Here is a 22,883-nt window from a genome sequence, read left to right on the forward strand (position 1 = left end):
CTTGATATAGTTGCTGAAATGCTAGCAATTGTCAGGGCTGGTTCAGCTGCATAGAGACTCAGAGACAAGCAATAAAATTGATTATTTGTTCAAGGAAACAGAATACAGAGAAACCCAAAGGCAATACTGTCTCCCAGTAAAGCAGTTGCCAGAACTGACAATCTGTGCCTCCCACTTCCCTCTACAACTCCATCAGGGAGAGGTCCCCTGTGCTCGTTGTTCTCCTAGATGCAAGGTGCTCCCTGCCCATGGAGACAAGGGAGGAGGGGAGCTGGATACATTAGGACCCACAGACTCCTTGTGAAGCTGCGGCAGCCTCTGTCCCCTCCTGCACCTCAGCTGCCTGTCCTAGAGTGCTTTCTGCCTCATCTTCCTCTCTCTTACTCAAGCCTGTTGCTTGTTCAGCATCCAACCATCCTGCCCCCGCTTCATCATCTGACCTGTCTTCCGCATCCCACCACCATCTCCCTGGCTCTGAGCCTTCCTGTTCTGGGGTGGCCCTTGGGGGTTCTCTAGATGGAGCCTCCCACCCCTCCTCATCCTCCAGCCAGTCCCTGACAGCAACACTGGACGCTGCCTTATATGGTCTATTGGTCCACCTAGCTTGTTAATGTCTACAAAGGCTCTCCAGGGTTTCATGCAAGAGTCTGCAGCTGCCATTGGGGATTGAACCAGGAACCTTCTGCATGCAGTGCAGGTGGTCGTCCACTGAGCCCCACCCCCCTTTGCACATGCCAGATCATTTTAAGCCAACACCCTTTGAAACTGCAGGCCATTTTCTCATGGTTTCCTTTTAACATGACCAAAGGAGCAGAATGTGAATTTGTCTCATGTGACCAAAGCTGCAGAACAATCTAATTAAGGATGTTTTTAGCTTAAAACATTCTCATACGTTTATATATTTAAAAATCACGATTTTGTTCAAAAATCTCATCATTTCAGAATACATAGAACCACAATTTCATTTTAAAAATAAATAAATACATGACTAATCTTTGTTGATGTGAGCACTTTATGATTCCGAGCATGAAAAGATAGCCAGCTCTCAGCAACTTTATTGCCACTTTGCCTGTTTTCTTAATTCTAAGGCAATTAACTTAATAGCACCATTATGCATTTTATTTTCTCCTTATTCTGCTGCTGGTATCCCTCCTACTCTCCAGGATTTAGGGTAAAGGATCTTTGCATCTTACCACATACCTTTAATACTTCTCAGGATTTGCTATTTGCACACACACCTACAAGAGTCAATAAAAATGTTGCACAGGTCCAGAGAGCTGCATTCAGCCTCCACATTCAATATCTGTCCAATAGTTCTTTGCTGCTGGACACAACCACCACAGGCGGTGGTAGAAAAGTTCCCAATCCCGCCTCATAGAATCATAGAATCATAGAGTTGGAAGAGACCACAAGGGCCATCGAGTCCAACCCCCTGCCAAGCAGGAAACACCATCAGAGCACTCCTGACATATGGTTGTCAAGCCTCTGCTTAAAGACCTCCAAAGTAGGAGACTCCACCACACTCCTTGGCAGCAAATTCCACTGTCGAACAGCTCTTACTGTCAGGAAGTTCTTCCTAATGTTTAGGTGGAATCTTCTTTCTTGTAGTTTGGATCCATTGCTCCGTGTCCGCTTCTCTGGAGCAGCAGAAAACAACCTTTCTCCCTCCTCTATGTGACATCCTTTTATATATTTGAACATGGCTATCATATCACCCCTTAACCTCCTCTTCTCCAGGCTAAACATGCCCAGCTCCCTTAGCCGTTCCTCATAAGGCATCGTTTCCAGGCCTTTGACCATTTTGGTTGCCCTCCTCTGGACACGTTCCAGTTTGTCAGTGTCCTTCTTGAATTGTGGTGCCCAGAACTGGACACAGTACTCCAGGTGAGGTCTGACCAGAGCAGAATACAGTGGCACTATTACTTCCCTTGATCTAGATGCTATACTCCTATTGATGAGGCCCAGAATTGCATTGGCTTTTTTAGCTGCCGCGTCACACTGTTGGCTCATGTCAAGTTTGTGGTCAACCAAGACTCCTAGATCCTTTTCACATGTACTGCTCTCAAGCCAGGTGTCCCCCATCTTGTATTTGTGCCTCTCATTTTTTTTGCCCAAGTGCAATACTTTACATTTCTCCCTGTTAAAATTCATCTTGTTTGTTTTGGCCCAGTTCTCTAATCTCTCAAGGTCGTTTTGAACTGTGATCCTGTCCTCTGGGGTGTTAGCCACCCCTCCCAGTTTGGTGTCATCTGCAAATTTGATCAGGATGCCCTTGAGTCCATCATCCAAGTCGTTGATAAAGATGTTGAATAAGACCGGGCCCAAGACAGAACCCTGTGGCACCCCACTAGTCACTCTTCTCCAGGATGAAGAGGAACCATTAATGAGCACCCTTTGGGTTCGGTCAGTCAGCCAGTTACAAATCCACTGAGTGGTAGCATAGTCAAGACCGCATTTTACCAGCTTCTTTACAAGAATATCATGGGGCACCTTGTCAAATGCCTTGCTGAAATCAAGGTAGGCTATATCCACTGAGTTCCCTTCATCTACCAGGCTTGTAATTCTGTCAAAAAACGAGATCAGGTTAGTCTGACATGACTTATTTTTCAGAAATCCATGCTGAATTTGTCTGCAAGGCCAGTGAGGAATCTGTTTGACCTTATGCTCTTGGCTGAGTTTGACATCCAACAAATATCCGGGTAATTGAAGTCCCCCATTACTACTATCTCCCTTCCTTTTGCTTGCTTGGCCATCTGTTCCAGGAAGGCATCATCTATGTCCTCCATTTGGCTTGGGGATCTATAGTAAACTCCCACAATGAGGTCTCTGTTATTCTTCTCTCCCTTAATTTTGACCCAAATGCTCTCACTTTGGCTTTGAGGTTCTAAATCTTGGATCTCTTCACAGGTATACACATCCCTGACATATAACGCCACTCCTCCTCCTTTCTTGTCTGGTCTGTTTCTCCGAAATAGATTGTATCCCCCCATTATTACATTCCAATCGTGGGACTTATCCCACCAGGTTTCAGTGATGCCTATTATGTCATATTTAGTTTGCTGTACCAAGAGCTCAAGCTCATCTTGTTTATTTCCCATGCTTTGTGCATTAGTGTACAGACATTGAAGTCCATTAATCATTCCCCCATGTCTCTTATTTAAGGATTTTTTCCTCCCACCACTAGGTCTGCGTGCTGTTTGCTCCATTTGGTCTATGACATTTGGATGATCATCTTCATCAATTGATAGACTCCTACCTTCAGGAGCACTGTCTCCCTCCCCCACATTAGTCAGTTTAAAGCCCTCCTGATGAGGTTTCTGAGATTTTTGGCAAAAACATTTCTCCCAACCGTTGTGAGGTGCAATAAATTGCACTTATACCATTTTCAAACCCTTGACCAACCCCCATCCCCTGAAGATTTTTCTTCATGAAACTCCAAGAAATATTGTCAAAGGCTTTCTCCGCATCTACAAAAATTAAAACAGCTTTAGTATTAATATTCACTTGCAGCTTCTCTAAAATGTTAATTATATTTCTCGTGTTGTCAGACAAGTGTCTGCCCGGGAGAAAGCCAGCTTGGTCTTTGTGTATCTCCTCAACCAAAACTTTTTTCAATCTTTTAGCCAATATATCTGCAAAAATTTTGTAATCCACATTGAGCAGGGATATGGGGCAGTAGTTCTTAAGTTGTGTCTTTTCAGACTCATTTTTCGGTATTAGTGTAATATAGGCTTCCTTCCACGACTCTGGCGCTTTTTTCCCCTCCAAAATTTCATTACAAACCTCCTTTAGTGGTTGAATTATCCAGTCCTTCAAAGATCTATAATATTTTGAGGTTAAGCCATCTGGCCCTGGAGATTTGCCCAACAGCATGTTCTGAATGGCACCTTCCACCTCCTGTTCCGTTATTTTGTGATTCAACATTAACTTATTTTCTTGAGAGATTTTTTGAAGTCCATTTGTTTTTAAGAATTGGTCTAAATCAAACTCTTTCTGTGGCCCTTGTGTATATAACTGTTTAAAGTACCTCTGGAAGCATTTTCTAATTTCCACTGGATTCTGGATGTTATTTCCTTCCACTTCCAAGTTGGTAATGGTGTTAAGTTTTTGTCTTTTTTTCATTTGCCAAGCTAACAGTTTTCCACATTTATTAGCCGATTCAAATGTCCTTTGTCTCATCTGTTTAATTTTCCATTCTATTTCCTGATTCATCATCTTCATATATTGAACTTGGTATAACTTTATTTCTCTCAGAATCTCTTGTGACTTTGGTTTCGCTCTCAATTTCTTCTCACCCTCTTTTATTTGTTCGAAAATTTTGTATTTTTTCTCATTTTGAGTTCTCTTCTTTATTGCATTCTGTTGAATTAGAAACCCCCTCATAACTGCTTTACTTGCGTCCCAGATTACTCTTTTTTCGATGGTAGTGTTCATATTTATCTCAAAATAGTCTCTCAAGGTTTTTTGGGCCTTCTTGGTAACTTCTTGATCTCTAAACAAGGTGTCATTCATCCTCCATCTGAAGGAACCGGTGGGTGTTAATTTCATCTCCATTTTCACAGCATTATGGTCGGAGCAAGTTTTAGGGCAAATTTCCACTTTTCGAGTCTTAGGTGCCAGTCCCCTAGTTATCCAGATTTGGTCAATTCTTGTCCATGTCATTTTGGCTTCAGAGAAGAAGGTTCCCTCTCTGCCCAAGGGATTCTTTATTCTCCAAATGTCAATCAAGTCCATATTGTCAGTCATCTCAAAAAAGGTTTTTGGTAGTCTGCCATCTTTAGTAACTACCTGTCTCTGCGACTTATCCATGTTTGTAGATACCACTCCATTCATATCTCCCATCATGATAATATTGTATTCCATATAGTCTAACAATGTCTCATTTGGTGCATATACTCCTACTATCAAAAAATTTTCTCCTTGTGTTTGGATTTCAATTGCCACATATCTTCCTTGGTCATCTTTAAAGATAAATTTCGGTGATAGGCTCTCTTTCGCATAAATTACTACTCCTCTCTTTTTAACCTTGTCTGATGAAATAAACTCTTGACCCAATCTTTTATTAATCAATACTTTCCTATGAAGCCTAATCACATGTGTTTCCTGTAAACAAATCAAGTCCAATTGTTCCTTTTTCAATAGATGAAATACTTTTTTCCTTTTCTCCGAGGAGTTAAATCCATGAATATTCCAACTTAATAGTTGCAGGGACATGGTGTGTTTTTTTTTGCTTTTCCTCCAACTGCACCAAGTAATTGTTCTTGTTCTGTCGGTGGTCTCACCTTCTCTAACTTGTCCAGTCCCAAAGGTAGTGGTACTATGTCTTGTATTCCTGGTTTTAAGGCTCTTGGCTCTTCTTCGGCTTCTTTTTGCAGGTCTTCTCCGTGTTCTTTCAGAAATTTTCTTTTATCTTCCACTGATCTTATTTTAAACTTTTTTCCTTTAAAGGTAAAAGATAGGCCTTGGGGGAATTCCCACCTAAAAATGATTCTGTTTCCTCTTAATAGGGCCACTAGATCTCCGTAGTTGGACCTGAGATCCAAAAGATGTTTAGGGATGTCCTTAAATATCTCCACTCTTGATTCACTTATTTCCAAGGTCTTCTGGAAGTGCAGACTTAATATTCTGTCTCTCTCCTCTCTTGATCGGAGGGCAATCAAACAGTCTCTCACCCTGTTCTTTCTCCTCCCTCTTCCAAGTCTAAAAGCACTTACTATCTTAAAGTCTAACTTGTCCGAGTCTAAGTTCCAAAAGTCTGCAAATTCCTGCGTAAGAAAGTCAATCAGACTATCTTTCTCAAGTTCAGGTACAGCCCTGATCCTTAGATTTGTCTGTTTTTCTTTTAATTCAGTCATAGACAACAATGACTTATGGTCCTCCAGCTGTCTACATATCGGTGGTATCTTTTCCTCTACAGCCAATACTTTTTCCTTGGCTTCTTCAGCTGTTTTTCGGTTCAAAGTAGATTCCTGCAGCAGTTTCTCAATAGATTCTGTATTTGAGTTCACCTTCTGCCCTAAGTTGTTAATGCTTGAAGTGTTTTGATCAATTTTAGTTGTCGCTTCAGCAACTTGTTTGCTTATTTTTTCCAAAGATTCAAAAATTTTATCTAGTGCTGAAGCTAAACCCCCTTCAGATGCCATTCCTTTAGGCGCCACCTGAGCTGGATCTTCCCCTGGTGGGGCAGGGAGGCCAGATGCTGACGGTCTACGCTGCTGCAGTCTAATTTTACCCGATCTTCTTGTTTTTTCCTGAGTCAAGTCTGCCATAACACTTTATCTAAGGATCAAGGTCGCTCCCACGGTTTTATAGTGGAAAATTCCCCTTGGCCAATTTGGAGTGGAAAATTCCCTGGCCAATTGTAGCAATTTCAATGTTCCTCTAGGGGGACACAGTAGCAGTCCAAACTTGTAACAATAAAGTAGCTTTTCCAACTTTCAGAAATCCCCCCTTTAACCAAGAAAAGCAACAGTTTCAAGTCCGGAGGGAGCCTTCAGAATCAAAGTATCTCTCTTACAGAGTTAGCTGTCAAAGAGTTGCATTATCCTTTAACAGCGCGATTCACAATACGGCAGTTCCATTGTCCCTTGACAGTCCGTTCCCAGGCATTAAGTGATGGTCTTTGTTCCCTTTCTCTCTTCTTTTTTGCAGGCAAAAAATACTTCCCCTTCTCCCTCCCCTCTCCCGCACCTCAGGGAGGGAGTTCTCTTTTAATTGATGTTAAGATTTAAGTCTTTTTCAACACAATTTTCAGGGTCTTAGCTTAGACAGTCTTCGCTTTGATCTATTTACAGAAAAACGGAAGGCGGACTTCCTGTTTACGCCTTCCCGCTTCAGTGCCAAATTAGTCCTTTTTTCCTTAAATTTCCCAATCTTCAAACTTAACCTACTCACAGGTAGTTGTTTGTTAGCCGAATTGTCACAGGAAAAAGGTCAGCGCTCTCCGGCAACAGCTGCGCGGCTTCTCTCCACGGAAGAAGCAATTGACTCTCAGCACCGCGCCAGACTCCCCGTTTCGCTCTGGAACTCTTTACAGGGTTCCCTCGCAGATTGGGGGGGCGCTAAGGGTGCCCGCCGAGTCCCACGGTCACAGGCTTCACCCGCCTGTGCTTTTCGAAAGGGTCCCCGCTTCGCCATAGCGGCAAGACCCGATTTCAGCGGAGCTACTCCCTCGAGACTAGAGGGAATCCGCCATTGCCGATGGCGCCGCCTCCGGAAGTCAAAAGTATATCTTCAAATCTGGCAGGGAGAATCCCTCTCTTCCTTTTGAATCTGTTAATAATTTATATTTAATTCTGGGGGTTTTCCCTTGCCAGATAAATTTAGACAAAGCTTTCTGCCATTCTTTAAAATATTTCGCATTATCAATAATTGAGAGGACTTGAAACAAAAACAACATCTTTGGCAATACATTCATCTTAGCCACAGATATTCAGCCCATTGATGACAATTTTAGATTTGACCAACTCTAAAGATCTCTTTTAATTTCATTACACAATTTCTCGTAGTTATCTTTATATAAATTCAAGTTTTTCACTGACAAATTTACATCCAGATACTTAACATTTTTCACTAAGACTAGGCCCATTTTTTCTTGCAATATTTTCCTTTCGTCATTATCCAGGTTTTTCTCCAATACTTTGGTTTTGCTCTTATTTAACTTAAATCCTGCCACCTGTCCGAACTCCTGTATCAGCTCCAATGCTTTTGCTGCACTGGAGGCTGGATCTTGAAGCCTTAACACCAAATCATCAGCAAAGGCTTCTAATTTATATTGTTTTGAGCCTACTATAATACCTTTAACTTGTTCATCCTTCCTTATCATGCTTAACAAGACCTTCAGGACCGATATAAAAAGCAGAAGGGAAAATGGGCACCCTTGCCTGGTACCCTTTTCAATTCTAATTTCTTCTGACACCACATTGTTAATTATAATTTTTGCTTTTTGTTCATGGTAGATTGCATTGATACCATTTAAAAACTCCTGTCCAACCCCAATACTTTCTAGATTTTGTATCATAAATCTCCAAGACAGATTATCGAAGGCCTTCTCCGCATCAATAAACATTAACATTGCTTTACAATTTTTTTTTAGCTTCCAACTTTTCCAAGATGTCGACTATATTCCTAATATTGTCTTTCGTATGTCTTCCAGGCAGAAATCCTACCTGGAGGAGAGCTCAGTGTCTTGCTTGTGGACTCCCTGGAGGAATCTGGTTGGCCACCACAGGAAGCAATGATGGGTCAGCATCTCACTCTGCTTTCAGGTGTCCTCCAGATGCCACTGGTGCTTAAGCCAACTTCAAACAATGGCGTAAGATCCTGGCAAATCTAGTTTCCTGGTTTGGACGCAATGAGAAACCATGGCCAACTGCACCCAGAAAGTGTTGAACTGCAGCAAGCCAATGAGAGAACAGGCAGCAAGGGTGAAAGGCTCACATAACCTTGGCTTAATAAATTGAGAAGCATACATCCAAGCCAGGCCCTTCTCTTTGCAAATCTAACACTGGGCCATAGTTTAGTGTTACACATACAATTTTTTTTCAAGCATTAGGCTCAAGTGCTACCTTCCCCACACTCTCCATGTGCGGTAATCAGAAGTTTGTAACAGCAAGTAGAAGCAAAGCATCTTTTGCTGCTGCATGTGAACTTGACTTGCCAAGACCTCAAAGCATGGTCTGAGTTTGGTTTGCTGGAGAACTGTACCTGAGCAGCCCCACCATGTAGCAAATTACCTATATGCCTTTCCTCTGCCCTTAGTCAGCTGCATGCTCTGTGATTAAAAGAAAACCACCCCTCCCCATTAGCAGCCTCACTGTGCAGTTCAGTAATTAAATCAGCAACACAAACATAGACACTCCTTTGCCATCACTGTATTATCTGCAGCACCATTTACACAGGCAGCTGTTCTGCTGTCAAGACATTTCTATTTTAATTACTAGTTAGATCTCAGCTGGCTAGCAACAAGCTCCTTGGCACCTGAAACCATCCTCTATGAAACAGCTTCCACTCCACAGCAGCTTTTGCTTTTTCAGTTTCCCTGCAATCATTTCTTCCCCTCCTTTCTTTTATCCAACTCTCTCTGTAATTCTTCTCTTCAACATGCCATCTCACCACCACCACCACCACCACCACCACCCTGCTGCCAAGTCACAGGCAAGGAAATTGCTAAGTAAGCCCTACTGTGCTCTGGCAAAGAAGGTCAATTTCCCCCACCAATTTCACTAATATGAATCATATTAGTGAAAACAACATACAAAAATACACAATATTAGGGGGAACAAAATGTGCATTAGTTAAAAATACACCAAAAGTGTGTTTATGGGGAGAAATTCACATTACAACTCTGAAAATATTTCAAGACAATCATTTATTATATGGTCACAGACTGCAAAAACGAAGCATACAAGAATTTGCATGTAGAACACACTATCTTTTAAAATAAGAACATAAGATACAAATTACAGTTAAAATGAGACTATCATCTTGCAAGACCTTCAAACAAAGAAGAGGAGCCTGACCACTGACTCTCCCATTAGCTTGTTTGTATCCGCTCCGTCAGGAAGGTAAACGGCGTTTCCGTGCACTGCTCTGGTTTGCCAGAAGCGGCTTAGTCATGCTGGCCACATGACCTGGAAGCTGTACACCGGCTCCCTCGGCCAGTAAAGCGAGATGAGCACCGCAACCCCAAAGTCAGTCACGACTGCACCTAATGGTCAGGGGTCCCTTTACCTTTTATCAGCTGAAAAATATCTCAAGGACTATTTCAGTGTCCTGCCTGGGTTCATCTGGGGCAAAAAAACAGCTACTCCCTGCCGCTGCCTAGCTATGACTCTGGCCCTTGTGTGGTATTTTCTTTTTCTTTCTTTCTTTTTAAAGCATTGCAAATTGCTGCAGAATGGTGAAGAACTTGATTTAAGAATGGAAAAATGAAAAACAGGGAAACTGAAACCAGAAGATTCGCCTGTCCCTAATTATAAGTTTATTCCCGCTTAGTTTTAATTAATGTTAATCCCTACTATTTTGCATCTTTAAAAATATTTATCATAAAGTTTAGTCTTTCCCTCAACTGCTTCATCTTTGCAGTCCCCAACTTCTCCACCCTTTGCAGCTCTGCAATAAGCAGCTCCCCCCGCCGCCGCCCCCTTCCTGCAGCAACCTGTTAGCAGAATGCTCTGCAGTGCAAATAAGTGCATTTCTTCCATTTAAAGTTACCATAAGGTGACCCTCAACTCCATTAAGCGCTTACTGCTATAGAAGTCAGTTTAATTAAATTCCCCTCTCTTTTTTTAAGGGAAATGTTTAAAACATACATTGGAATGATGGGGTGTAGAGCATAAAGTTTTTTAATAGTAGTAGCCAGCTCCATTTAACATTTCTACAGGTGTAATAAAAATGCTAATATATGTTAATGTTTAGTCTGTGGTTAATGTTTTGTCTTCTTAATTTCCCCAGGGCTTTTATTGCAGATTTAAATCTGCCAGGATTCTCAATGGATTGCATCGCTTTCTGTAAAGGCACATCTCCCGAGCGAATACTGATTAAGAACAAAGTGGATAAACTTCTCGCTGCCCCCACCTCAAATCGCCCTCTTATTGTTGCACGCCTGTAATCATTATACACATTTTGACATAAAGAGTGGGAGCAGGAGTAATCATGCTCTCCCCCCCCCCTTCTTCCTACCTTGGGCTGGGGGACTTACGGGACAAGTAAGAAAATTCATGCTAACGCTGTTTTAAAAACACCAGAAAAAGGGAGACTTTGCCTGGACTAGTGGCCCAAATCACTTAAACAGGCCAGCTGGAAGAGTGGAAGTCTGACAGCAGAATACCAGAGCTGGCTCTGACATTGGGCGGATGCTGGAGGCAGGGGCAGCAGCCTCCTGGCCGTTCTAACTGGGCATTCTCCCCCAAGGGAGGACAGAGCTTGCTGCCTTCAGGTGTGCTGGGGGACACTGTCCTGCGGCCGGTACTGGAGTAAGAGCCAGCTGCCAGTCTAGTTAGCTTCTGTAAGCCATATGATCGTAGAACTGTAGAGTCATCTAGCGCAGCCCCCTGCAGTGCAGGCATTGCTCAGCTAAAGCATCCATGAGAGATGGGAGTCCAGCCTCTGCTTAAAAACCTCCATGAAAGGAGAGCCCACAACCTCCCGCGGGAGACCGTTCCACTTTCGAACATCAGAAAGGTTTTCTGTATGTTTAGTTGGAATCTCCTTTCTTGTAACTGTGGGAGCAAGTTCCATTGTTTAACTACAGTGGTGCCCCGCAAGACGAAAAACTCGCTAGACGAAAGGGTTTTGCGTTTTTTGAGCTGCTTTGCAAGACGAATTTCCCTATGGGCTTGCTTCGCAAGACGAAAACGTCTTGCAAGTTTGTTTCCTTTTTCTTTAAACCGTTAATACCCAGGGTGCATTGCTTGAAGAGGTGCAGTTGCAACTTGACTTCGAGGAGCAACTCATAGCACGCGGTGTGGTAGCCTTTTTTGAGGTTTTTGAAGACTTTGGTGATTTTTGAAGCTTTTCCAAAACTTTTCCGACACCGTGCTTTGCAAGACGAAAAATTCGCTAGACGAAAAAACTCGCGGAATGAATTAATTTCGTCTTGCGAGGCAATGAGGCATCTGATGAAGACCTGCATTTTTAAAATGAGCTTAAAAAATATATTTGTAAATGTTTGTATCTCTCATTCTCTCATGCCAGGCATAAAGCAGCTGCCTGAATACTCTGGCAGCTGTTTAACTTCCTGTTTAAGGGCCCCTGTTTAAGCAAGTGCCTCAGGGTTGTAAAAGGAAATTACAGGCTAGGAGCAAAAGGTCACACTGACCATACAAATTACAGAATATAATCAAGCTGCAAAGACACAATTAAGAAGCTTTATTGTTTAACAGAAGACTCGAGCCACATTTTCATAAGGTTAAAAGGGCAAATAGAAACAGCAGCTGGCTAAGGAAAGAGGCTTCTCTCTGAAGCTGCTTTGAAGCTTCAGAGAACTTAGTAAAAGCTAAATTCTCTAAGTTCTCTAAGTTCCTTTTCTTCTAAAAATCTATATATGTTATGTATGAAATATATTGGCTTAAATGTAATTATGCAAAGGATTTAGAAAGTAAGAAATGTAAGATTCTTATGTTAGATTCTTATTTCATAGATGGTGTGTGAGAAGGTGAATCCAAGATCTCTGTTTAAGATAAAATTAGAACCATTAGCCATCTGTTTTGCAGTGAATAGGGCAATAGGGCAATAGGCCAAAGATAATCTGATAATTAAGGTGCCTGGTCGAGGTAAATGTAAGATATATGGCTACTTGTTTGCCATTTATAGATAGAAGGAAATATAGCTCTTTGTCTCCCATAAAAGGTAATAGGAAATGGGTGTATCTTTTATGATTGGTTCTAGCAAACAGCCAATAAGAATTTCAACCATGCTGATTGGACAGAGGCAGCCACAGGAGGAGCAAGGGGGCTGGGCTGAGGGAATATAAGTGCTGGCCATCAGGGCTGGAGGGGGCAGAGCTTTGGTATCCATATACCACTGTGTCTCTCATTTATTTGTCTGACAAATAAATTATTATTTTAATTTCTCTATTGCTGCGTTGAATATTTCATTCCAGCTAAGCATTAACCACAAGCAGGGTGCTAAATAACAATAAAATCAAAAATAAATTTGATTTGAAGGGGGAAATCCATCCAATAAACATTAGTTGATCACCAGGGCTGGCTGGCTAAATTAGTCCCACTTGGGCCAGCGAGGAGACCAGGGGAGAACCAGCTGTGGGATCCCAGAGCAGGCAATCTTCACAAAAAGGGGAGGGAGAGGGAAGGAAGGGGAACAAAAGATCAGGCCAGGTTCAAATTGAAAGCCAGGCGGAATAGTTCTGTCTTACAGGCCCTGCGGAAAGAAATCAGATCCTGCAGGGCCCTGGTCTCATGAGGAAGAGCGTTCCACCAGCCGGGGCCAGTGTTGAAAAGGCCCTGGCTCTGGTTGAGGCTAATCTGTCTTCCTTAGGGCCTGGGACCTCTAGGGTGTTGCTATTTATGGACCTTGAGGCTCTCCGTGGGGCATACCGGGAGAGACGGTCCGGTCCAGTAGGTACGAGGGTCCTAGGCCGTGAAGGGCTTTAAAGGTCAAAAGCAGCACCTTAAATCTGACCCTGTCCTCCACCGGGAGCCAGTGCAGCTGGAAAAGCACTGGGTGAATATGCTCCCATGGCAGAGACCCCGTGAGGAGCCTCGCTGCAGCATTCTGCACCCGCTGGAGTTTCTGGGACAGCTTCAAGGGCAGCCCCGCGTAGAGCGAATTACAGTAGTCAAGCCTGGAGGTGACCGTCGCATGGATCACTGTGGCCAGGTTGGGGCGGGAAAGTTAAGGCATCTCTTGAAAAATGTTCTGTTCAGACAGGCCTTTTGAACATTGATGTTTTTAATCCAGCTATTTATTTATTTGTTTCATAAAATTTATATACCACTTGATTAGTAGAACCAAAGAAACCTTAAAACAGTTTACAAAAGAATGAAGCACTGAATTATCAGTAAAAACACCTATTTAAAATATTCAAAGAATAATTAAAATCATCCGTAAGCTAAAAACCAGATTGAAACACACATAAACATTCTACATGTCTGAACAAGCTTGCCTAAACAAAAAAGTTTTAGCAGGTGCTGAAAAGCATACAGTGAAGGCACTAGTCTGATATCAATAGGCAGGGAGTTCCCAAGTGTAGGCTCTGCCACTGAAAACCAGATCGTTTGATTGACAAACTGTAGTGTTTCTTTTCCCGCAAATGTTTTTGTTGCAGTATTGTATTTTCATGTTGCATATTGCCTTGTTACTTGTCTTTGGAAGAACAGTTTATACATATTAGAAATTAAACAAATAAAACAACCAAAAGATTCTGTAATAATTGGCTGCTACTTCAAAGGCAGTGAATCGGACAAAGTTATGTAAAAGCAACTTTTAAAATTTAAGTTCTTCTGACATGACCTCACATGCCACAGGAGAAGGAAACACACTCTGTGCCCAGCAGACAGTTCAATAATGCAAGAGCTTTCAATAATTCATTGTCAAAATGTGTAAAAGCATCAAAACATAAATGCTTAGAATAACACAGTCTTTGTCACACCAGTTAACACTCACTCCTGAAAAACATGCTACTGACATATACATCATGGCCACAACCATGACAGATGTCAACATCAGGTTGAGTGGGGTGGCAGTAATACAGAATGAGACACACAGAGCGGGCAGGGGGTGGCGGCAGAATATCTATTAAGTGGTTCAATTCCAGTACGGTTGTACCTCGGGTCACATACACTTCAGGTTACAGACTCCACTAACCCAGAAATAGTACCTCAGGTTAAGAACTTTGCTTCAGGATGAGAACAGAAATCGTGCAGTGGCAGCAGGAGGCCCATTAGCTAAAGTGGTGCTTCAGGTTAAGAACAGTTTCAGGTTAAGAACGGACCTCCGGAACGAATTACGGTAAGTACTTAACCCGAGGTACTACTGTACTTTAAAAAATAGGGGGTTGGGGAGCCCACTGGATCAGGCCAAAAGGCCACCTAGCCCAGGATCCTGCTCACATTGTGGACAAGCCCGCAAGCAGGAACTGAAGGCAGCAGTGACACTCTTTCCCCTTTTGAACCCCAGCAACTGGCATTCAGAGGACTGCTGCTCCCTGCAAGCTGAGGGGCAATGGAACTGTCAGAGTTTGCAGCTGCTGATCTTGATTAGCAAGCTGGACCTCCCATAAAGTTCTTCTGGTCAGCAGAGAGTGCGCCAGCCAGGAAAGGGTTAACTCTTCCTAGAGGCAGAGTCAAATCACAGTTGAAGAGTGTGATGGCAGCAGGGGGAGGTACCCTGGACTCTGCCTCCAGAGAGACCACAGTCAAAACTGGCTGAAGGACAGGAGCCAGCCTGGCTTCTCCAGGAAGGCAGTTCCAAAGTCTGGGAGCAGCCCTCTCCTGTGCCCCCACCAAGCATGCTCAAATCAGTATGGTACTTGGGGAATCCAGAAGTCAAAGGCGCAGCAGGTATAATACATAGCTAAGCAAGCAAAGACATTGCACTCAAGGTGCCTCTTTGGGCTGGGCAAGCAAAATGGAACTCCTTCGCTGCACCACTGTTTGCACCAGACTGTCCGTGCCCCAGGAGGAAAGCCAGCACTTCCTTCCAGGGAGCCAGACTTTACTCCTGACACCTCCTCTTTAGGCAGAGGTGTCTCAGCTGAAGTGGGCAGGGAGGAAGGATCTAATGGCACAGGCAGCAGAACGGGGTCTTCTGGAGAGGCTTGCATGGGCCGGCTCAGTGACCGCCCACTAGGTCTCTCCCTGGGATCTGACTCGCCAGCCCTCATGTCCTCCCCAGCCAACTTGGATCCCTGGGCTGCCAGCCTCCATCTCTTTGGGCTCCTCTCACCCCTTGTCCTGATCTGACCCTCCCCTCCAAGTCAGTTCCATAGGAATCGTGGCACCTGGGACCTTTCACTTAAAAAGGAGCTGCTCTTCCACTGAGCTGCAGCCTACATTTTCCCCCTGGCTCAGATTCTGCAGTGTTTCTGCCCAGCCAGACCTCTGTAACATTGGACCCTACTTGACCCTTCCTCAAACCAATGGTGCATGCAGACACGTGTGTGTGTGTGTTCGTGTGTGCGCGCGTGCACACACACACACACACACACACACACAGAGGCAGTCTCAGGTATGAGCTGCTTGCGGAGACTGGAGTCCATTTATTCTTCAGGCCTTGCAAATCTGCCTGTATAAAGGCAACAGGATTCTCTTTGCTTTCCCTGTGAGCAATTTACATTCTAGCAAGTAATTAGCAATGCTTGAAGGGGGGGGTGGCTGAGGTTCAGCAGACCTACTGTGCTGTGCCCACCCTCCTAATGCAAATCATATTCAATTGCTTATTAGCAGACTCTAAGCATTTACATACCAGCAGACATGACATGAGGCTGCGGCAAGAGAATTGGAAAGGTTAAGTGCAGAACAGAAACAACAAATTAGGAAGCTGTCTTCAGCAGCAAGTAAAAATCACAGAAAGGTGTCAGCATTGAGGTGGGGGGAGAAGAAGGCTGGGGTGGGTGGGTGTCTGTGCACAAGCAGCAGGATTACGGACACTCAAGTCAGCCAGTGATGTCAAATGTGCCAACAACTATACATAGCAGAAATGGAGCCAGATGCAATTCTGACGCACATCAAAGAGAGCTGTGACTTTTACTGGATTTCAACTATGGAAAGGGGATGTAGCTCCAAGACAGATCACCTGCTTTGCATGCAGAAGGTCCCAGGATTAATCTCCAGGAATGCGTGAGAAAAAGTCACACCTGAAACTCCGAAGAATCATGGTCAGTCCATCTAGATGGAAAAGGAGTTTGGGTAATACTATGAGGCAGCTTCTGATATTCCTCAATGAAAAAACTGATTTAGCAAAAGGAGCTGTTAACTGTGCAAGGGATGTCTTCAGCTAATAAATATCATTTTGTTTCCAGTCTGAAATTGGTGAGAGCAAATGGCAAGAGCCTAATTTTTAAGAACTTGTATTTTTTATTTTGTACCACTTTGTATTTATTTATTTATTTATTGACTGCATCGTACATTTGGGAAAGGCCTTTGGCTAAAAGCAACGCATATAGCTGTTCCTAAACCAGACATGAGCAGATTTCCAGCATGCAGAGTCTACCTTTTGGGCAAGGACCTCGCTCACCAGTCACAAAATGGGGGCTTACAGGGTAGGAAGAGACAGCCTCCTCCACCCCCATGCCCCCAGCGCACTCAATATGCTTTGGACAATAACTCACATCATCTCTGACCATTGGCCATGCTGCCTGGGGCTGGTGTGCATTGTTATAGAATCATAGAATCATAGAATCATAGAATCATAGAATCATGATTCTTGGAAGAGACCACAAGGGCCATCGAGTCCAACCCCCTGTCAAAAGACCTAGAGGACACCAGGTGGAGGAAGGCTGATTGCATCCCATGAGTCACACTTGGGATGCATGGGTCTACAATTTAACTTGGCATTGCCCCTTACATCTTAGGCTGTATTAACAGAAGCACAGTGTCAAGATTGCAAGGAGCTGTGCTTCTACTCTATGCTGTGCTTGTCAGATCCCATCTGGAACACATCTGGAGCACTGAATTCTGGGTGTCACATTTTAAGAAGGACACTGACAAACCAGAGTGCATCCAGAGGAGTGTAACTCCAGCTGAACTATTCTAAATTGCACAGAGAGCTAGAAATAAATCTCCATCTGCCTTCTGCTCATTGCTAAATTAAGCTACCCTTGATTTACCTGAATGCATCCAGTGTTTATGGCTTGTGTTGTCCAGTTGTTGGACTACAGTGCAATGTAGTAATCAGAGTACTGGCCTGGTAGACTAGGGTTCGAATATATGCTCAGCCCTCAAGCTCCCTGGGTGACCTTGGTCCACTCAGAGTCTCTCAGCCTAACAGGGATGTTGTGCAGAATGAAATGAGGAGGAAGAGAACAACACATGCCACCTTGAGCTCCCTGGAGGAAATGCAAGATATAAATGTGGCAAGTAAAATCAACAACGAATCATCCCTAACCATTTTCCATGCCTGCGGGAGTTCAACAAAACCAGGAGGGTGAGAGAGCCACTGCTCTATGTCTTTGTCTGAGTTACAAAGATCACAGCACACTTCACATCTCAAAAGCAAAGAATGGCTATTGTAGAATTCACGGAAAGTTCAGAAAAGGCCACCCAAAGTGATCACAATGCTGGTACACCATCTGGAAGGCACAACATTGCCTGCGCTGGAAATAAATAAATTAAAACAGACTACGGGGGGATATCATTTAAGCACCAGCAGTGACAAACCACAGACATCTTCTTCCAAACTTGGGACAGGGAGGAACTGTTGTGAATCACTACAATGCACAAAAGAAGCACAAGAAGTTTAACAGCTTCCCTCTGAGAAAGCAAAAGATTTACAAAAGGGTGGGGGGAGTCTAGAGCTATCAAACTCTGGAAAGCAGAGGCATTTTTGACTGGGTTTTCTGCAATTAGTGCCTGTGCGCCCCCTCCCCCCCTTATGATGGACTATCATCCTCAGAGTGAAGAACAATATTCTAGGAAACGGAGCATTAACTTGTCCACCAATGACTTTAATAGGGCCCTTTTCAAATTACTGCTTGTGAAAAGCAGAGCGGAGAGGAGAGGGAGGAAACTGATGATGATATCCTATCTCCTTAATTAGACCTCTCTCCTTCCTTTCCTCCCTATTAGCAACTTAGTAGCAATTGTACATATTTATATAACAGTGTTCCAGCATGGCATACCAACGAAAACTGGCCGTTTAATTATCAGCTGGTAGAAGGTAATCACAATTTGGGAACACATGAAGCAACCTTGTAAGACGCTCAACTAGTTTAGATTTACAATCCAATAGAAATCCCTTCCTGGAAGCATTCCAGGAACTCTTTTGCTACCTACACCTATCTATGAACAAGTAAGTACATTAGATAAGACAAACGGTCAGAAGATCAGGACAAACATTGACCTCCAGTCTTGGCTGCATTTAAAATGTACTGCAGGAGCCAACTTCAGGTGCTCAGGACATCAAGTAGGTGCCTGCATGGTTTTTAAACTTACTGGTAAGAAGAACCTCCCGTTTCTTGGGAGTGGGGAAAGAAACAGTCAGGATGGATGCGTTATTTCAAGGGATCATTGGGAACCAACAGCCATAGCCCGATACCCAAGAAAAACTGTTCTGGGAGCCACAAAATACCCATTTCACAGAATAACTGGCAATGCTCAGAACTAAAGAGGTAAAGAAATGAATCTTCTGAATACAGAAAAACCTAAACGCACCTATGAAAACCCCAATAATTATTGTTCTTTCTCTCTCTGTGGTCCTTGGGTCCCATATATGTTGTTATCCAAAGGTCACTGCCCCTCCTGATTTTTCTTTAAAATAAAAAATGCCCGTCTTTTGAATTCTTTCCCATGAGGCTGAGACTATCTTCACAGGAAAGGAAAAGTAGAGTGAGTGGTTGGGGTTGAATATGCATTTTGCCTAATCTTTGGTAGTTATTTTGGACTGGAGGAGTGTTTTGCCTGTTTTGGAGGGAGGTGTTGCCTGAATTGGGGCAGCAGTGGGTTTTTTTTTGGGGGGGGGTATTTTGGCTGGGCAAGGTGGTTCTAATCACCCCATTTTTCCTTATGTGAAATGAGTATTCTGTGGGGTCCACAGCAATTTCTTACATTTCCAAGAAGACATCCACTGATCCAGAACTCTGCCAGTTCTGACAAAGTACGGAGAGGAGAACTAGCTGGAATGTTCAGGAGAAAATGGCAGCTGGGTCGATGTCATGCATATTTACAAAGGATATTCTCCAGCAAAGGGCACCTGATCTAATCTATCCATTCAGAAGCTGAAATGCACTCGCTGCCATGTTCAGAAAGAACAAGATATACAGCAAGCGAAGAATCTTTTGTTTAGCAACATAGCAAAACAAAAATCTGATCCACATCTTTATAAAAAGAACAATTCAATGATGCAGGATTTGAATTTGAAAATAACTTAATTCCTCCATGAAGAAAGAAAATCTGATGAGCGTCCTTTGTACTTCCTAATCCACATTTCAGGTTAAATTATCTCTGTAATAATATTTAATTGGATTAGATTAGACCTGGTTGAAAATAAAATAAAAAAACTTTGTCTATCAAAAACCTTCTTACCATTGCTCCCCTGGGGGACAAGCAGCCAGAGGTTGGGAAAGAACATAGGAAGAGGCAGGATCAGGCCAATATCCCACTGAGTCCAGCATCCTCTTCTCATAATACAGTGGTACCTTGGGTTCAGAACTTAATTCGCTCCAGAGGTCCATTCTTAACCTGAAACTGTTCTTAACCTGAGGTACCACTTTAGCTAATGGGGCCTGGGGAAAACTGTCAAGAAGGACCGCAGCAGCACTCTGTTAGCACCTGGAGTAAAAATGTTCAGGAGATGTTGAACTTAATACTGAATCTCTGTTGGAGGAGCTACCCTGGATATAATCACACTGAAACTCTGACTTCAGGAAAATAAAATATAAAAGCTATGTTTATCGCAGGAAGTACATATGGTACTTAATAGGAAAGATCACTAGCTCTACTTAACTACGGTGGAGGTACCTTGAGCCATGCTTGCTCTTGCAACCTTTTCCAGCCATGGGCCGGTCCACTGTCCTCAGACCATGTGGGGGGCCGGACTATTTTTTGGGGGGGAGGGGAATGAACGAATTCCTATTCCCCACAAATGACCCAGAGATGCATTTTAAATAAAAGGTCACATTCTACTCATGTCAAAGCACACTGATTCCCGCACCGTCCGCAGGCCAGACTGAGAAGGCGACTGGGCCGCATCCAGCCCCTGGGCCTTAGGTTGCCTCCCCTCCTCTTGCCCCTCAACAGGAGAGGCATAATATTTGTCTCCTCTGCCAGGATGGGAATGAAGAAGCAAGAAGCAGGAAATGAGGTCAGCAACCCTAGAGTCAATCTAGCACCCGAGTGAAGGTCAGCACAGGTTAGGAAAGAAATGATAGTCTGGGAAATCTGGAGGCTCCTCTCTCCTATCTACTTTCCCATGCAGTGCAAGATGAATTGCATTCCAACACTTCCAGCACTCTCTCCCTTCAGCTGGTATTCAGAGGAGTGCTGTCTCTTGGCAGTGGAGGCAGAACACTGCAGTCAGGGTTGGTAGCCACTGGTAGCTTTCTCTTCCTCCATGAATTTGTGCAATTCTCCTTTAAAGCCATCCAAGATGGTGGCCATCTTGTGCGGCAAGGATCTCTTTCCAATTCTCACGCCAATAAAATTAGCAGAAAGGCAACACTTCTTGAAGCAGACAAAGTTGTTCACGAGAAGTGCGTTCCTATTCAAGAAGGGGGCGGGGAGAGAAGATTAATTGCTACCACCAAAAGTAAGATTAAAACTTATCTACCGGCAAACATGGGTCAATATATCTGGAATATGCAGCCAAGGAGTAAATAAACAGGATGGCAAAACAGCCCAGTAAAAGTGAATCCTTCCACGAATTAATGTCACCAGCACTGATGCACTCCTCTCTAGGTGAGTGCCTAAAAGCCTCATTTCCACAACTGATGTTGGGAGGGGCAGGGAACTAGGGGTGAAAATTGATTTAGGATAGAAAGACCAGCCAGCATAAATGACTGCGGAACATCATGGCACATGGAACCCCTTTAAGTAAGCTGCAAACCAAGCAACTGCCATCTTGTTATGGGGAAGACCCATGACTCAGCTGGTATACCCCATGTTCTTGTGGGATATAAAGCTGTCAGTCAAGTCCAACATTCTGAGAGGACTGACGGGCTCTGTGTGGCAGGCAGTTTAGTCAGCTGGTCGGCTGCTGCAAGGAGTGGTAACTGGTAACTACTCGGATGCAGTCCTCTCATGACTCACTGCTATCTAGTATATAGTTTATCTGTTATGTAACCTAAGCCTGCCTTCAGGAACAACTCTATAAACCTGAATGAATCTGATAGTAAAGTGGTTTCTTTAAGAGGGACAGAAAGGGATTATCAACCAGGAAGGTATAATTATTGTTAGGACTCAAACGAGTTAGCAACCTGCTTGTCGCTGCAGAAACTCAAACAGGGGCTCGTTTAAACTCTGCTAAATTATATAAACGTTCCCACAGTTCTGCAGGCAGAAGGCCCTGGATTCAGTTAGAAGGATCAGGAAAGATTCTGGAAGGCAACTGTCAACCACCCAGCTGTCACCAACCTGGCAGCTTCCAGAAGTTGTTGGACTACAACTCCCACCAGCAGGGCTGTTGGGAGCTGTAGCTGAAGAAGACATGGAGGAGACAAGGCTGGCAAGGGCTGGTGCAACCAACAGGGCAGGCAGGTAAACCACCTCACTTGATGGCATCATTCAGCCATAGAGTTCCAAGTACAAGCATCTGCCCAAATATTCTTCCTATGTTAACAGAGTCAAAAGCAGTCATAACAAGGCCCCACCTGCACAAAATACATTTAAATCAGTATCATACCACTTTAAACAGTTGTGGCTTCCCCCAATGAATTCAGGGCACTGTGGTTTGTTGTGGGTGCTGAGAATTGTCAGGAGGCCCCTATTCCTGCCCCCTACCCCACCCCGAGCATCAATTTACAGTGTTTCCTGGAAAGAGAGGCTGGGTTGTTAAACTGCTCTGGGAATTGTAGCTCAGTGATGGGAATGGGGCCTCCAGATAACTCTCAGCGCCCTTAATGAACTACACTTCCCAGGACTCTTTGGGGGGAAACTGTGGTTGTTCTAAAGTGGCATGATACAGCTTCAAATGCATAATGCAGATGAAGCTCAAGTTACCAAGGGACTCCTTGGACTAGGGCAGGGCGAAGCATTCCCGACAGCACACTCCCGTTGCAGGGCTTTGGGCCCAGCAAGTTTATTAATGGGTAGTAGAAAAGAAATTAAGAGATGAATAATGGAGCCCTTAAGAAGCCGGGAGTTAATTCATTTGGCTTCAATCAATACACATCATTCTGAAATCCGGTCAGCAGCCTGCATGTGATTCTGCTGCCGTGGATTACTTCAAATCCTGCTTTTATTGCTATAACTCATTTTTATTTCACTTCGATTTATTTGCAGGGAACTTGGAGCCATTTCACTCATGGGGATGTGGGAAAAGAAAAGAATATATAAATGAATGATACCCATTCTCTAGAATCTTTTGACCAGAAAGTATGTAATGCTATGTCTTGACTACACACAGAGAGAGAAAGACACACACACACACACACACACACACACACACACACACACACACTGCAAAGAGAGACAAGAGAGCTTCATTGTGCTAAGGAAGGTTACTTTTGGCTTCATTCTCTGCAGACCTGCTAACAAAGTAATTAGCCA

At 43.7% G+C, this 22,883-nt stretch overlaps 1 protein-coding gene across 3 annotated transcripts in view; it reads right to left on the minus strand.

Moving 5' to 3' along the window:
• The window catches only part of GPC3 (glypican 3), a 280,416-nt gene that overhangs the window by 125,629 nt on the left and 131,904 nt on the right, over positions 1-22,883 (minus strand). The window lies entirely within an intron of this gene.

This window comes from Podarcis bocagei (assembly GCF_964188305.1).
Source record: "Podarcis bocagei genome assembly, chromosome: Z".
In the NCBI taxonomy this organism is placed as follows: domain Eukaryota; kingdom Metazoa; phylum Chordata; class Lepidosauria; order Squamata; family Lacertidae; genus Podarcis; species Podarcis bocagei.